Here is a 15,618-nt window from a genome sequence, read left to right as displayed (position 1 = left end):
GCTTGGGAAACGCTGTAGAACCAGCAGACAGCTCATCTCACGGGCGGCGGCGGGGGGAGCTCTGAGAGCGTTAAATCTCAGTTGCTACTGTTTGGGGTGCCCATGAACTCTTCGCAGCAGGATGTCCATTGCTCGGTCTCCCCTCTCTGCTTCCTCCAGTGTCCCCTATGAAGGACACCTTTGAAGTGAGGGATGAGATGTAATGAAGCTAGATACAAAATTAATCAAATATGACACGAGAATTGATGTGGGATGCAATCCCGTCAGCAGATGAGTCCCCTCCTTGGAGTGGGGTTGTTGCAGCATTTCTGAAGGACTCGGACTATGAGCAACATCAGGGATTATTTTTCAGAAAGAGGACTGCAGACACAGAACACAGTCACTAGGGCCAGGTGCGGTGGCTCACATCTGTAATCCCAGCACTTCGGGAGGCCAAGGTGGGTGGATCACTTGAGGTTAGGAGTTCGAAACCAGCCTGGCCAACGTGGTGAAACCCCATCTTTACTAAAAGTACAAAATAAGCCAGGCTTGGTGGTGCGCGCCTGTAATCCCAGCTACTCCAGAGGCTGAGGCAGGAGAATCACTTGAACCCGGGAAGTGGAGGTTGCAGTGAGCTGAGATCCAACCATTGGACTCCAGCCTGGGCAACAGGAGTGAAACTCTTTCTTGAAAAAAAAAAAAAAGAAAAGAAAAACAAATCACTCAGGAGGGTGTGTCTAATATTTAAATGCACTGAGATTCTTATATGTTGATTTTTCTTGTTTTGATCTAATTATAAGAAATGTCTAGGCCAGGGACAGTAGCTCACGCCTGTAATCCCAGCACTTTGGGAGGCCAAGGCAGGTGGATGATCTGAAGTTGGAAGTTCGAGACCAGCCTGATCAACATAGAGAAACCCCATCTCTACTAAAAATACAAAAAATTAGTCGGGCATGGTGGCACATGCCTGTAATCCCAGCTACTCAGGAGGCTGAGGCAGGAGAATCACTTGAACCCAGGAGGTGGTGGTTGCAGTGAGCTGAGATCACACCACTGCACTCCAGTCTAGGCAACGAAAGCAAAACTCCATCACAAAATAATAATAATAATAATAATAAATAAGAAGAAAGAAATGTCTAAAGATTACTTCAAAGAATTTGATTGCTATGTATTAGAGCAGAAGTCATTCATTGGTTTGTTCATTCATTCAGCACTAAAACTAAGCACCTACCGTGTGCCTGACCCTGTACTATGCACAGAAGCAAGCCAACCAAAACAGTAATAGTCTGGGTTGGGTGCGGTGGCTCATGCCCATAATCCTAGCACTTTGGGAGGCTGAGACAGGTGGATCACCTGAGGTCAAGAGTTCGAGACTAGCCTGACCAACATGGTGAAACTCCTTCTCCACTAAAAATACAAAATTAGCCAGGTGTAGTGGCATGCACCTGTAATCCCAGCTACTCGGGAGGCCGAGGCGGGAGAATTGCTTGAACCCAGGAGGCGGAGTTTGCAGTGAGCCGAGATTATGCCACTGCACTCCAGCCTGAGTGACAGAGTGAGACTCCATCTCAAATAATAATGATAATAATAACAGTAGTTGCAGTGACAGTAGCAGTTGTTGTTATTGTTGCAGTTGTTAGCTAATGTTAATTGAAGATTTACCATGTGCTAGACTTTGGGCTAAGCACTTTGTAAGCACCGTCTTATTTAAGTCTCACATAACCTATGAAGTAGCCGCTATGAGTGTCCCCATTTTACAGATGAGGAAACTGAGTCACAAAGCAGTGAAGTAACCTTCCCAGAGTCAAGCAAGTAGTAAGTGGTAAAGTTCATAGCACAGGGCCATTCAGATCTTCTCGCCTTGTGATTTAAATTTTGAACAGAATGACTAAAAGTTTCAAACATGCTTTGGAATTTATCCCCCAGGCGTGACTGAACAAGACTTCTTCTGGCACTGCCCTGGTCGTTTTTCATGCCAAGCCTGGATCTTCAGCCTTCCCTTCCATCCTTCAACACCCCCCACCTTCTGTCAGTACATCCTGCGTTGCTTAAGTTAGCCAGAGTGGGCTTCTGTTGCTTACACTCAGAGAAAATTAACCAGGACAGCCGGGCGCGGTGGCTCACTCCTGTAATCCCAGCACTTTGGGAGGCTGAGGCAGGCGGATCATGAGGTCAGGAGATCGAGACCATCCTGGCTAACATGGTGAAACCCCATCTCTACTAAAAATACAAAAAATTAGCTGGGTGTGGTGGCGGGTGCCTGTAGTCCCAGCTACTCGGGAGGCTGAGGCAGGAGAATGGCATGAACCCGGGAGGCAGAGCTTGCAGTGAGCCGAGATGGTGCCACCACACTCCAGCCTAGGCGACAGAGCAAGAGTCCTCTCAAAAAAAAAAAGAAAAAGTAAAAGAAAATTAACCAGGACAAGTAGTGAACTCCCCATGATAGGAATATAGGAGAGCAGAAGCTGCAGGAGTATGCGGTGGGCTACAAGGAAGGGATTCACGTGAAATGGTGTATCAGTTACATTCTCCAATGATGGCTGCAAAAATGTCTCTTGTCCCACGTCCTCTTCTAACCTTGTCACTTCCCCATTGAGTGGTGAGATCAGTATCCTCTTCCCTTGAACCTAGAAAGACTTGTGACTGCCTCAGCCAAAGCAGCATGACAGAAGTAACATTATGTAACCTCCAATGCTATATCGCAAAGCACCATACCCTCTGCCCTGCCCTTTGGGGATGCTCTCTCTCTCTCTCTCTTTTGAGACGGAGTTTTGCTCTTGTTGCCCAGGCTGGAGTACAATGGCGGGATCTTGGCTCACTGCAACCTCCACCTTCTGGGTTCAAGTGATTCTCCTGCTTCAGCCTCCCAAGTAGCTGGGATTACAGGTGAATGCCACCACACCCGGCTAAGTTTTGTATTTTTAGTAGAGATGGAGTTTCACCACGTTAGTCAGGCTGGTCTCGAACTCCTGACCTCAGGTGATTCGCCCCACCTTGGCCTCCCAAAGTGCTGGGATTACAGGTGTGAGCCACTAACTCTGGCCGGGATGCTTACTCTTAAAACCCCATCGCCATGCTGTGTACCATCCCAAACTAGCCCATGCAGAGCGATCACATGGGGAAGCCAAGTAGAGGCACTCCGTCCATCTGGCTCTGTCTGATGGTCAGCTTCAGATATTATATATCATATCAACCTCCAGATGTAAGTGAAGACATCTCCAAATGACTCCAGCCCAAAGCTATCAAATGACACCCCCCGCCCAACACCTGCCTTCAAATCTTTCCAGTGGAGGCCCCAGACACTATGGGGCAGAGACACACCATCCCCACGGGGTCCTGTCCAAATTCCTAACCTACAGAATCTGTAAACATAATAAAAATGGCTGCATGACACCACTCAGTTTTGCAGCAATAGCGACTAGAACTGATGGATGAAGAGACCAGTCCATCCTAGAAACTGTTATCCCAGGAACTTCCCACAGGAACTACTCCCCACACCCACAAATATGCCAAAGCAGGGGTTCTCATTGCTGTTGACTTTTCCACTCTGGGCAGCCTAAGGCTTCAGAGGCCAGAGTCTGGGTGACACATCAAGCCCAGGATCTGAAAAACTAAGCCCATGTGCTCAGCAGACAACACATTTGCTGGGACAAAGTTTCAGGTGTCAACTGGGAAAAAGCACCTTCTGGGGAAGTATCTCATTTAGAAACTAGAGGAACGCCGGGCGCGGTGGCTCACGCCTGTAATCCCAGCACTTTGGGAGGCCGAGGCGGGCGGATCACAAGGTCAGGAGATCGAGACCACAGTGAAACCCCGTCTCTACTAAAAATACAAAAAATTAGCCGGGCGCGGTGGTGGGCGCCTGTAGTCCCAGCTACTCGGGAGGCTGAGGCAGGAGAATGGCGTGAACCCAGGAGGCGGAGCTTGCAGTGAGCCGAGATCGCGCCACTGCACTCCAGCCTGGGCGACAGCGCGAGACTCCGTCTCAAAAAAAAAAGAAAAAAAAAAGAAACTAGAGGAACAAGAGGTGAATCATAAATCCCTCTGAAGGGTGCATCCTATTTGTTATTCAGGGAAGGATCATTTGTATCTAAGGAACATCAAACAAACCAACAGAGCCTCCCTTTTGGGCCATGGAAAGGCGGAGCAGGTAAAATAAACAGCGTATGCAAAAATGATAGCATCAGGAAGTTATCTAGAGAGAAACAAAATGTCCTGAGCCAGCTGAGAATTTCATTAAAGTAAGTCTTTGGTAATGGTAATGCTCTGTTCTTGTCACCACTGCAATCTGGCCATCTCTCTCCTGAAAATGGAATGGTGTTCATGCTGAGGACAAGGACAATCCAGACACTCTGTCTCTGTCGTGTGTGTGTGTGTGTGTGTGTGTGTGTGTGTGTGTGTGTGTGTGTGTCCATCCCCAGACCTCTGTCACCGTGCCCTTGTCTGTGAGTTGTGGCCAAGAGGACAGACTCCTGAGTCAGGATACCTGGGTCTAAATCCTATGTGGCCTCGGGAAAGTTACTCATCCCCTCTTGAACTCAGTTTTCCCATCTGTTAAAAAGAGAGAGAGAGAAAGAGAGAGAGACAGAGAAGAGGGAGGAGAAGCAAGCCCTGGCAACATAGAAAGACCCCATCTCTACAAAAATAAAATTCACAAAATAGCCAGGCATAGTAGCAGGCATCAATAGTCCCAGCTACTTAGGAGGCAGAAGTGGGAGGATCACTTGAGCCCAGGAGGTCAAGGCTGCAGTGAGCTGTGATTGCACCACTGCACTACAGCCTGAGCAACAGGGCAAGGTCCTGTCTCAAAATTTAAAAAGAGAGAGAGAGAGAGAAAATTATAATAATATCTACTTTGTTGGGTTGTTGTGGGATTTAATCAACTATTAGCATAGACCATGACATTCAAGGAATTTCAGTTTTATTGTTTTCTCATTATACTGAGTGATTTTCTGGGCCTGTATGGGTATCTCGGTTGAGGGGTCCCATGTACCTGTGTGTATATATATTTCTGTTTCTGTATAACGGCCTTTCCTTCCTTCTCCACACCCAACAATTCCTCTTCTCTGGATGAACAGAGAGTTAGAAACCACCAAAGTGCCATGAAAGAACCAAGAAAAATGTGAGCCCATCTGGTTTGTGGTAGGCCTGGTAAGAAATGCCAGTTTCTATAATTACCAACCTCAAAATTTCAATGATTGAACACGGGGTGGTTTCTTGTTCCTATCACAACTTGAAACAAGATAAGACATTGTCCCTGAGGGCTCTCCTCCAAGCGGGGACTCAGGGATTCAAGCTCCAGCTGTCTTAGAAAACCACCATTCTGGAAGCCTGGAGGGTTGAGTGGGATGTTTTTAGCTCAATCCTAGAAAAGACTTACATCACTTCTGCCCATACTCCGCTGGTTAGTACTCAGTGTGTAATAAACAATAACATTGACTTTGCCACACAGAAATGTCACTTTCTGTTGGTAAAGAAAGGTAGCGCCTATTAGGACTCAGAACCATTGTATTTTCCATGCTGTTACTCCTGGGGTAGGAGGTGTTACTAAAAACCCTGGTCTTCATCCACTTCCTCCTCCTCTCTATCCTGCCCTAGACCAGGACACTATCCCCTCTTTCTAGAACTGCACAATATCTGCCCATTGTTCTCCCTGCCCTGATGCCAGCCTTTTCTTTTCCAATGTAGCCAATATCATTTGAATGTTGTGTCCTCTCCACATCTCATGTTGAAAGGTGACCTCCAGTGTTGGAGGTGGGCATGGTGGGTGTTCGGATCATGGGGGCAGATACCTCATGAATGGCTTTGTGCTGTTCTTGCAGTTGTGAGTGAGTTCTCACTCTGAATTCACATTAGATCTGGTTGTTGAAAAGAGCCTAGCACCTCCTCCCTCTCTCTTGCTCCCTCTCTCACCATGTGACACATTGGCTCCCATTCACATTCCACCATGACTGTAAGCTTCCCAAAGCCCTCACCAGGAGCATTTGCCAGCACTATGTTTCGTGTACAGCCTGCAGACCTGTGAGCCAAATAAACCTCTTTTCTTTACACAATTTTTTTAAGATGTAATTTTGCTCTTGTTGACCAAGCTGAAGTGCAATGGCATGATCTCAGCTCACTGCAACCTTTGCCTCCTGGGCTCAAGCGATTCTCCTGCCTCAGCATCCTGAGTAGCTGGGATTACAGGTGCCCACCAACCCATCCAGCTAATTTTTTGTATTTTTAGTGGGGTTTCACCATTTCTTTATAAATTACCCAGTCTCAGGTATTCCTGTATAGCAATGCAAAGGGACTATAACACAGCAACCAAGTCAACTAAAATGGAGATCTGAGCCCTCCTTCTCATATACAATAGTTGGCTCTTAGAAGTAGAGTCAAACCCGGCCGGGCGCAGTGGCTCACGCTTGTAATCCCAGCACTTTGGGAGGCTGAGGCAGGCGGATCATGAGGTCAGGAGATCAAGACCATCCTGGCTAACACAGTGAAACCCCGTCTCTACTAAAAATACAAAAAATTAGCCGGGCATGGTGGTGGGTGCCTGTAGTCCCAGCTACTTGGGAGGCTGAGGCAGGAGAATGGCATGAATCCGGGAGGCGGAGCTTGCAGTGAGCTGATATCGCACCACTGCACTCCAGCCTGGATGACAGAGCGAGACTCCGTCTCAAAAAAAAAAAAAGAGAAGTGAAGTCAAACCCTTGAGCTTACAAGGCCTTCCCTGCCAACCCCCATCCTGCTCATCTCTCTCTATTCTTCTCTTTGAACTCTGGGTTCCAATTCCACTTCAACAGTTCCTCAACTTCACTGTGCTGTTCTAATCTCTGTGCCACATTTGGTGCCTCTGCCTGAGACACACCTTCCCTTTCCACCCACCTCTGGCTCCTCTAGCTGCATAATTCCTGCCCATTGTTCAAACCTCACCTTGAAATTGGCTCCACAACCCCAAACTGGATTAGGTCTCCTCTTCTTCCCTCCCATAGCACTTTATCCTATACCTCATTCCTCTTCATCGTTGAGCTACCTTGGATTCCTACTAAATTCTAAATTCCAAGCTCCAAGAGGACAAGCGATATATCTATAGCCCATTCACTGCTGTCTCCCCAGCAGCAATAACAGTGCCTACCACGTAGTGTCTCCCATGTATTTTTGGTACCTAAACCAGGACTTTGCACACAGAAGAGGAAAAAGGAGGAGTTGACTCATATTGACAAGTAAAATAAAAAAATTATTTTTCATCTTCATCCACCAACTTCAACAGTACATGAAACCAGTCAGTATGTGAGTCAGAAATGAGGCAGAGGTGACGCTGGGATCCAGATTCAGTTGTGAGTTGTGTGATGGGATCCGTTTCAGGCCCTGGGATTATCAAAGGCATCCCTGTGGAGCCATGGGCTCATTAAGCAGACCCTAGGGAGAGTCAGGCATTTTCTTCAGAAATCCCACCCTCTGTGGTAGTTAATTAGTCTTAGCTTAAGGTAATTGACTTTTCTCCTCAGGGCAATATTATCTGAGACCTAAACTAGCATCAGCTGCCCAGGAGCCAGCAGCCATCCAAGACTCCAGTGTCTTTCCAGAGGTAGGTGGGGAAGAAGCCAAAAGAGAGTGTTTCTTCAGATCACAGAGGGAAGAGAGATTGGGAATTCACAGGACATTTTCCTGAACATGAAGGGAAAGAAAGTCAAACAAAGCAATAGCTTGGCAACAGATGGTGAGCAAAATCAGTTGGGAAAATCTCTTTTGGGGTTGAAAGGAAAAACTGCAGAGATGCCTCTATCGAGGGTGTCACTGACTCCCACCTGCCTGGGACATCTTTATTTTCTAGCCTAAAATGTTTCATCTGAGGGAAGATCAAATCCAAAGAGCTGTCTCGCACCTTTCATCTGAACCAGCATGAACATGTCTCAGAAGGCAGAGAAATAAAAGCTCCATAGAGTCTTAGCTCAATCACCATTCGGGACCAACCTTAGGAAGCAAGGTGCTGGGGATGGGGGTGCTGGAAACTTCAGAGCTGCACCATGAGTTATGACATGGGCAGAGGGTGGTCAGCCTCCTCATGGCAGGCCAGGATTGGGAGGACTATTGCCCAGACACAGATCCACATCACAAAAGTTACCAGAGGACAACCACAAACTGTCTCCAACTATGCAAGGGTTTCCCAAACCTCTGCTAAGCATAGGTCACCTAAGCCATATGACATCATGTACCTCTTTATAAGATGCATTGAGAATGGCAAAACATCATTTCTGTGGTATGCATGAGAAAATACCAGACAAACCCAAGTTAAGTGACGATCTACAAAAAAACTGGCCATTTCTCTTCAAACTTATCAAGATCATGAAAGATAAAGATGTAAGAATTGTCACAGTGTGGAGGAAATTAAATAGCTAGGACTACTGTAGTAGTCCATTCTCACATTGTTACAAAGAAATACCTGAGACTGGGTGATTTATAAAGAAAAGAGGTTTGATTGGCTCATGGTTCTGCAGGCTCTACAGGAAGCATGGCTGGTGGGGGGGTAGGTCTCAAGAAACTTACAATCATAGTGGAAGGTGAAGCAGAAGCAGGCATGTCTTCACATGGCTAGAGGAGGAGGAAGAGAGGAGGGGGAGGTACTGCACAGTTTTAAACAACCAGATCTCATGAGAACTCTATCACCAGAAAACAGCACCACAGGGGGAAATCCACCCCATGATCCAATCACCTCCCACTAGGTCCACCTCCAACACTGGGGATTGCAATTCCACATGAGATTTGAGCATAGACACAGCTTCAAACCATATCAACTAGTAAAGGCAATGTGGGATCTTGAATTAGATCTGGACCAGAAAAAAGACACTAGTGGGAAAACTGGCAAAATTCAAATAAGGTCTTTAGATTAGTCAAGAATATCAAATCGATGTTAATTTTCTGGTTTCAATAATTGTCCTGTGGTTATGTAAGATGTTAGCATTACTGGAAGTTGAGTGAAGGGAATATAGGAAGCCCTGTACCATTTTTGCCACTCTTTTGTATGTCTAACATTATTTACCCAAAAAAAAGTAAATAAATCTGAGCACAAACTTTTTGTAATGAAATAAATTTATTTTCAAAGGAAACTTGCTGTCACTCCCCAAAAAAGAAAAATCAGGAACAATAGCCATTAAATAATGTTAACTGGTAGAAAATGAATACAGTGATTACTAGGAAATGGGGATTGGTCAAAGGATACAAAATGTTAGGTAAACAAGTGGAATGAGTTCAAGAGATCTATTGTACAACATAGTGACTATAAGGATGTATTGTATTCTTGAAAATTATGCTAAGAGAGTACATTTTAAGTGTTCTTACCATAAAAAATGGTAAGGATGTGAAGTAATGCATATGTTAAATAACTCAATTTAGTCATTCCACAACATATACATTTCAAAACATCACGTTGTACATGATAAATATATTTAGTTTTTATTCGTCCATTAAAAACAAATTAATTTTTTAAATGAATCCAATGAAAGCTAAGTGCTACTGCCCACCGAAGGCTCTGAGCTCAAAGGGAAATTAGCAACTACTAGGGGTTGAGCATCCCAAATCCAAAATCATCATTTAATGCTTCAAAATTCAAAACTTTTTGAGTACCAACATGACACTCAAAGGTAAATGCTCATTGAAATATTTCAGATTTCAGATTTCTGGATTTGGGATGCTCGACTAGTAAGTGTATAATGCAAATATGCCAAAATCCAAAAAAAATCTGAACTCCAAAACATTTCTGGTCCCAAGCATCAGATAAGGGATATTCAACCTATAATAGGAAAAGACAGAAGCAACATAACCATCCATCAATAAGGAACATACTATAAGATGGAATATTATTCAGCCATTAAAATTGAGAGACATGTACACGTACCAATACAGAGCAATTTCCAACACACATTATGTGAAGAAAGCAAGGTGCACAATATTGTATATATGTTCCCACACAGTTTAGAAAAAAAAGTAAGCATATATATTGTATCAGTTAGCAATTGCTATGTGACAAACATCCCCAAAACTCAATGACATACAATAATAAGTATTATTTTCAGGCTCAAAGGTGTGCTGTCAGTTGGGACAGTTTTCTTTTTGTTCTACTCTCCCATAGATAGGCTAGAGTGGCTCCAATCCACAACTCTCATTCTTCTGGGACCAGCTAGCTAGCTAGGGCTTGTTCCTCTCATGGTCATGGCAGAAGCACAGATTTCTACGGTGCTATAAGGATGTATTGTATTCTTGAAAATTATGCTAAGAGAGTACATTTTACGTGTTCTTACCATAAAAAATGGTAAGGATGTGAAGTAATGCATATGTTAAATAACTCAATTTAGTCATTCCACAAGTATAGTGAAATATACTGTAAGTATATTTCAAATCTTTGTTCGTGTCACACCTGTTCATATCCCATTAGCCAGAGTAAGTCATTGCCAAGTCCAGCACCAATGGGGCCAGGAAGCATATTCCTGGGAGGAAGAGAAGGAAAGTGGATATTTGCTGAAGGACTATTTCTAAAAGTCCTAAAAATCATCCGTAAGTGAGATAGATAGATGGATGTATAAATACTTCAGATGTCACTCATTGCGCATATATGTTGGACATATGGAAAGTCTCTAAGGAAGCGCACACAAGGAGTTAATAATGGGTTATATCTAGAGAGATGAAGTGGGAGACAGGCGGGAAGGGATCGTCCATCATCTTTTTGCGACATCTGAATTTTGGTATAATTTGCATTCATCGTGTTTTGCAAAAGAAAATCAAACACCACCTTTTCACCCACAAGGCATTTCCATATCGATTCTCTTCTGTGACATTCACACTAGAGTGAGGCACAAGGCAGGCAGAAGAAGGAGCTGACCCCACTTTGTGGATGAGAAGAAAACCAAGATCCAGCCAGGGAAGGCAACTTGCCCTAGACCAGCCAACTAAAACAGGGCCAGTCCAGGGCTTGGACCCAGATCTGTCTTACACTGCAGACCCAAAGCATCGCACAGCACCATGCAGCTTGCTGTGTGGGCCATTGCCCAGGGCAGGGCCTCCCCTGTGGACCTCCATAGGGGTAAAATCCCTCAGGCCCAATGTACACCATAAGGGAGAGACTAAATGTGGACAGCCCTCAGAGATTACTTTGTCCAACCAGGTAATTTTTTTTTTTTTTTTTTTTTTTTGAGAGAGGGTCTCACTCTGTTGCCCAGGCTGGAATACAGTGGTGTGACCTTGGCTCACTGCAACCTCCGCCTCCTGGATTGAAGCGATCCTTCTGCCTCAGCTTCCCTAGGAGCTGGAACCACAGGTACCCACCACCAAACCTGGCTAATTGTTGTATTTTTTAGTAGAGACGAAGTTTCACCATGTTGGCCAGGCTGGTCTTGAACTCCTGACCTCAGGTGATCCGCCCGTCTTGGCCTCCCAAAGTGCTGGGATTACAGGCAACCAGGTCATTTTACAGATAGGCAAAGAAAGGCCAGAATCACAAGCATGGCCCCTCCTCTCCCTGAATGTCCATCTCCCCATTCGCTCAGATAAGACCTCAACACCCACCTGAGAGGGTTGTTTGGGGGGATCAAAGAAGACCACGTATAGGAAAGCATTTTGCAGCCCAGGGAGCATGAAGCATGATTTCAGGAACTTGCTTGCCCCACATTCATTCCCTAGAGGAGAGCCAGGAGGCAGCACCTTCTCCCTTTCTCTGGCTCAGGAATATGTAGACTGACCAACGCTAGAGTAGCTGGGTTCTCAGAGAGACAAAGCAACTGCTTTCAAGAAAAGCCAAAGGGCTTTGAGCCACTCATGACTCAGAGCAGATTGCTCTGCAATCGTGCATGCTAGTTTTGTATAGCAAATATGTTAGAGAACTGTTCTGCAGCAGATTTCATGCCTGAGCTGGGATTGGGTTTATGTGAGCTCCTTTGCAGTTCAACACATGAATCGCTCCCTTACAAAAGCTCTGTCCCTGCGGGAAGGGCCTAGGTGGCTGCAGCACTAAAAACCTCCTCCTCCCTCTCCCACCCCAGATGGGTTTTCCTTGTGAGTCTCCTTCCCCACGGTGTCCCAGGAGGACAGCATCCCCTTTTGTCTGAGTGCCCTCCTCTCCCTTTGTCATCATCAGGCCCCACACTTGCTCAGAAGGCAGCAAAGAAGCGGGTGGGAGGAAACAAACCAAGGCACCAGATGCTGGTAAAGTAAGTGGGGCCCGTGGAGTCCCACTTAAGCCATTTTCAACTTTGCATCAAATGGAAATTTCTGCGAGCCGCACTGAAAGCGCCTACAATGACTAATGTCACCAAGCGAGCTCTAGGAACGAATAGATGCTAATTATTTTGTGGAAGGCGAGACAAGTGGAGAATTTAAACAAAGGGTCCAACTAAGCAGATGGTGGGATGTCTGAAGGCCCAAAAAGGCAGGCCTGCCCTGACCCCCGATTGCTTAGCTCAGGGGCCAGCTTGAAGTCCCTGGGTCAGCCAAGGTACCCCTCTGCACAGCTCCCCATTTGGCCTCCCAGCACTGGGCCCTCACTGGCTTTGCAACGGCCAAAGCTGGGCTTCTGGAGCTTCCTTCATAATGCGGGAAGGCTGGGAGGCTGGCGTGAAGGTGAGCAACACCCAGCAGCTCCTCAAGGAACCCCATAATTGACATCCCAGGGCTTTGGGAATAAGGTGTTTAATGCCACTTTTAAGCCCACCCAGGAAGAAGGGGTACAGACCAGAGGTATGTTTTCTCTTCCAAGATACACTGAAAAGGGCTTAAAACCAGAGAAGCAGTGGGCTCGGCATTCCACCTTCCTCAGCCCAACCTGACCACAAGGATCCTGGCCGAGGCCTAGGTTCTCCCTCTCAGGAATTATCCTCCCAGGCTAGGAGGTTGTAATCTGGCCACTTTCCACCCCAGCCCACTGAACAACTGAACATGGCTAGCTTATTCCCCTGTGGCCTCACCCCAGGCCATTGTCTTCCTGGAATGCTCACCCTTAACCCTCTAATCATCTCCTACTGGGCCTTCAGGATTCCAGGGCCACCTCCTCCCGACCCTCTCCCTGAGCCCCTTCCCTCCAGGCTGGGATCACCCAGTCCCCTGCGCTTGGCCTGCACTGCACTCCCTGCCCTGAAGTGTAAGGTGACTTTGAGTCCCTGAAGGACAGGGCCTGGCCTGGAGTCAGCATTTGAGAAACTACCTCCCTGGAGGTGAGCTGGCACCTGGAGAACAAGGTCAGAGCCAGCCTCCCTCCAGATGGGAGCTAGCACCACCCCACACCCCACAGAGATAGTGGCAGTTCATTAAGAAGACGCAGGAGGTGGCAGGGAGCGGGGATGCTCTCAATTTCCCACTCCCTTTCGTCTACTCAAGAGGCTTGTCCCAAAGCAGTTGCAGAAGCAACAGAGGAGAGTGCTGCAGGGGCAAACGAACTGCAAAAATCCCCAACAACATGGAACCCACCCATCCTGCCCCCCGCAGGAGAGTTAGGGAAGGACAGCCAAAGGCGGAGCCAGACCAGAGCCACGTCCCCTGATTTCTAGTGCCAGGCCCTCTTGCCCACTCACAGACAAACTGACAATATTAATGGCAGAGGCACTCGGCTTAGGGCTCACTGTGTGCTTTACATGGATTAACTCATCTAATCCTCTCAAATATATGGCAGTATATGTATGCAGAATGTCATGACTGTTACAAAGACAGGTTGAGGCCAGATGGACCACCCCCCTACCACCCCATATTCATATTTGCAACCCAAATGATACATATGAAGTCACAGTATCAAACCCCAAGACTGTTTCCCCTAGTTCCCTCCCTCTGTCTTCCTCTCTCGGTCTCAATTTCCACTGGGATCCCGGTCTCCAGCACAACACCCTGTTCTTCCCACACTTTCTGCTATTGCCACTGAGCCAAGTCTGTGGCCCACTTCTCCACTGCCCCAGGTGCAGATCCCCCGGGATGCTCCCCTGTTCTTGCTTCATTATCGCCACCGCAGAGTGGCTACAGACATGCTCCCTCGCCACTAACTTCATACACCTAGATGGGTTCCTCTAAGGGTTGCTTGGGCCCTTGGGAGTTATAGCTCTCTTTTTGACAATAGCATCTCTTCCCAGAGTAAACACAAGTTGCCATGGTGATTGGGTCAACAGGTAGGGAGGGAGGACTTTCAAGCAGCAGCCATTATGTTGTTTCTCAGAATAAGCCCTTCTCTGACTCCCAGGCCCCCTTGCTGAGCATTGTTTGCTCTGCTCCCTTTGTCCTGGGTCCCTTGCCATTTACATGGATAGAAGGAGTTGGGGCCCCAACCCAGGCTTGCGAAGCTCATCCATAAATGCCTGTGTGCCCATTGTCTTAGTCTGTTTTCTGTTGCTATTGCTATAACAGAATATCACAGACTGGGTGATTTATTTTTCTCAAAAAGAAGTTTATTTAGCTCACGGTTCTGGAGGCTGGGAAGTCCAGGTGCATGGCACCAGTATCTTGTAGGGACCTTCATGCTTTGTCATAACAAGGCTAAGGTTATCACATGGCAAGAGGGCAAGAGTGTGCCAGCTCAGGTCTCCATTCTTTTTCTTATAAAGCCTCCAGTCCCATCCCAGGGGCTTCACTCTAACGCCCTTATCTAATCCTAATTACCTCCCAAAGCTCCCACTCCTAATCAACATACAACTTTGGGGATTAAGTTTCCAACACATGAAATCTGGGGCACACATTCAAATCACAGCACCAGTCAAGGACAGTCTGCAGGCCCCTAGAGATCAATGGAGGCAAACATATCTGAGAGAGAGAAGTTGTCACCTCCACCCATCAGAGATACCCAAATCTCAGCCTCAGCCCAGATAAAACCTCTGCTATGTGTGTGCAATCCTAAACACACACACACACACACACACACACACAGAGTATAAAAAATTGAGGAAGGTGTTTAAAAATCACCCAAGTCACCTCCTTCAAGAGGGAAAACACTATACATATTTCCCATGGTTTTTTTCTTGCCCGTCTTTCTAAGACTTATGTGGAGAAAGAGAAATAAATATACAGATTTAACGGTTGAAAAGTATGTATATGCAGTTGTATACTCAACTTTTTCGTTTGACATTATATCATAAGCATTTTCGTATTTCATTAGAATTCTCTACATAATTTTTGATGATTCATAATAATTTACCAAATGGATATACTACACTCTAACATTGTCTTAATGGTGGGATATTAAGATTAGATCTAATTTAATGCTGCAACAAACATTATTGTATCTATCTCTGATTATTTTCCTAGGCTGTATTTCTAGAAATGGAATTCCTAAGATAAAGAGTATAAATATTGGCCGGGCGCGGTGGCTCAAGCCTGTAATCCTAGCACTTTGGGAGGCCGAGACGGGCGGATCACGAGGTCAGAAGATCGAGACCATCCTGGCTAACACGGTGAAACCCCGTCTCTACTAAAAAATACAAAAAACTAGCCGGGCAAGGTGGCAGGCGCCTGTAGTCCCAGCTACTCGGGAGGCTGAGGCAGGAGAATGGCGTAAACCCGGGAGGCGGAGCTTGCAGTGAGCTGAGATCCGGCCACTGCACTCCAGCCCGGGCGACAGAGCCAGACTCCGTCTCAAAAAAAAAAAAAAAAAAAAAAAAAAAAAAAAAAAAAAAAAAAAAAAAAAAAAAAGGG

This window comes from Theropithecus gelada, chromosome 16 (genome assembly GCF_003255815.1).
Source record: "Theropithecus gelada isolate Dixy chromosome 16, Tgel_1.0, whole genome shotgun sequence".
NCBI classification, from domain to species: domain Eukaryota; kingdom Metazoa; phylum Chordata; class Mammalia; order Primates; family Cercopithecidae; genus Theropithecus; species Theropithecus gelada.
Note: the sequence above shows the minus strand (reverse complement) of the source record.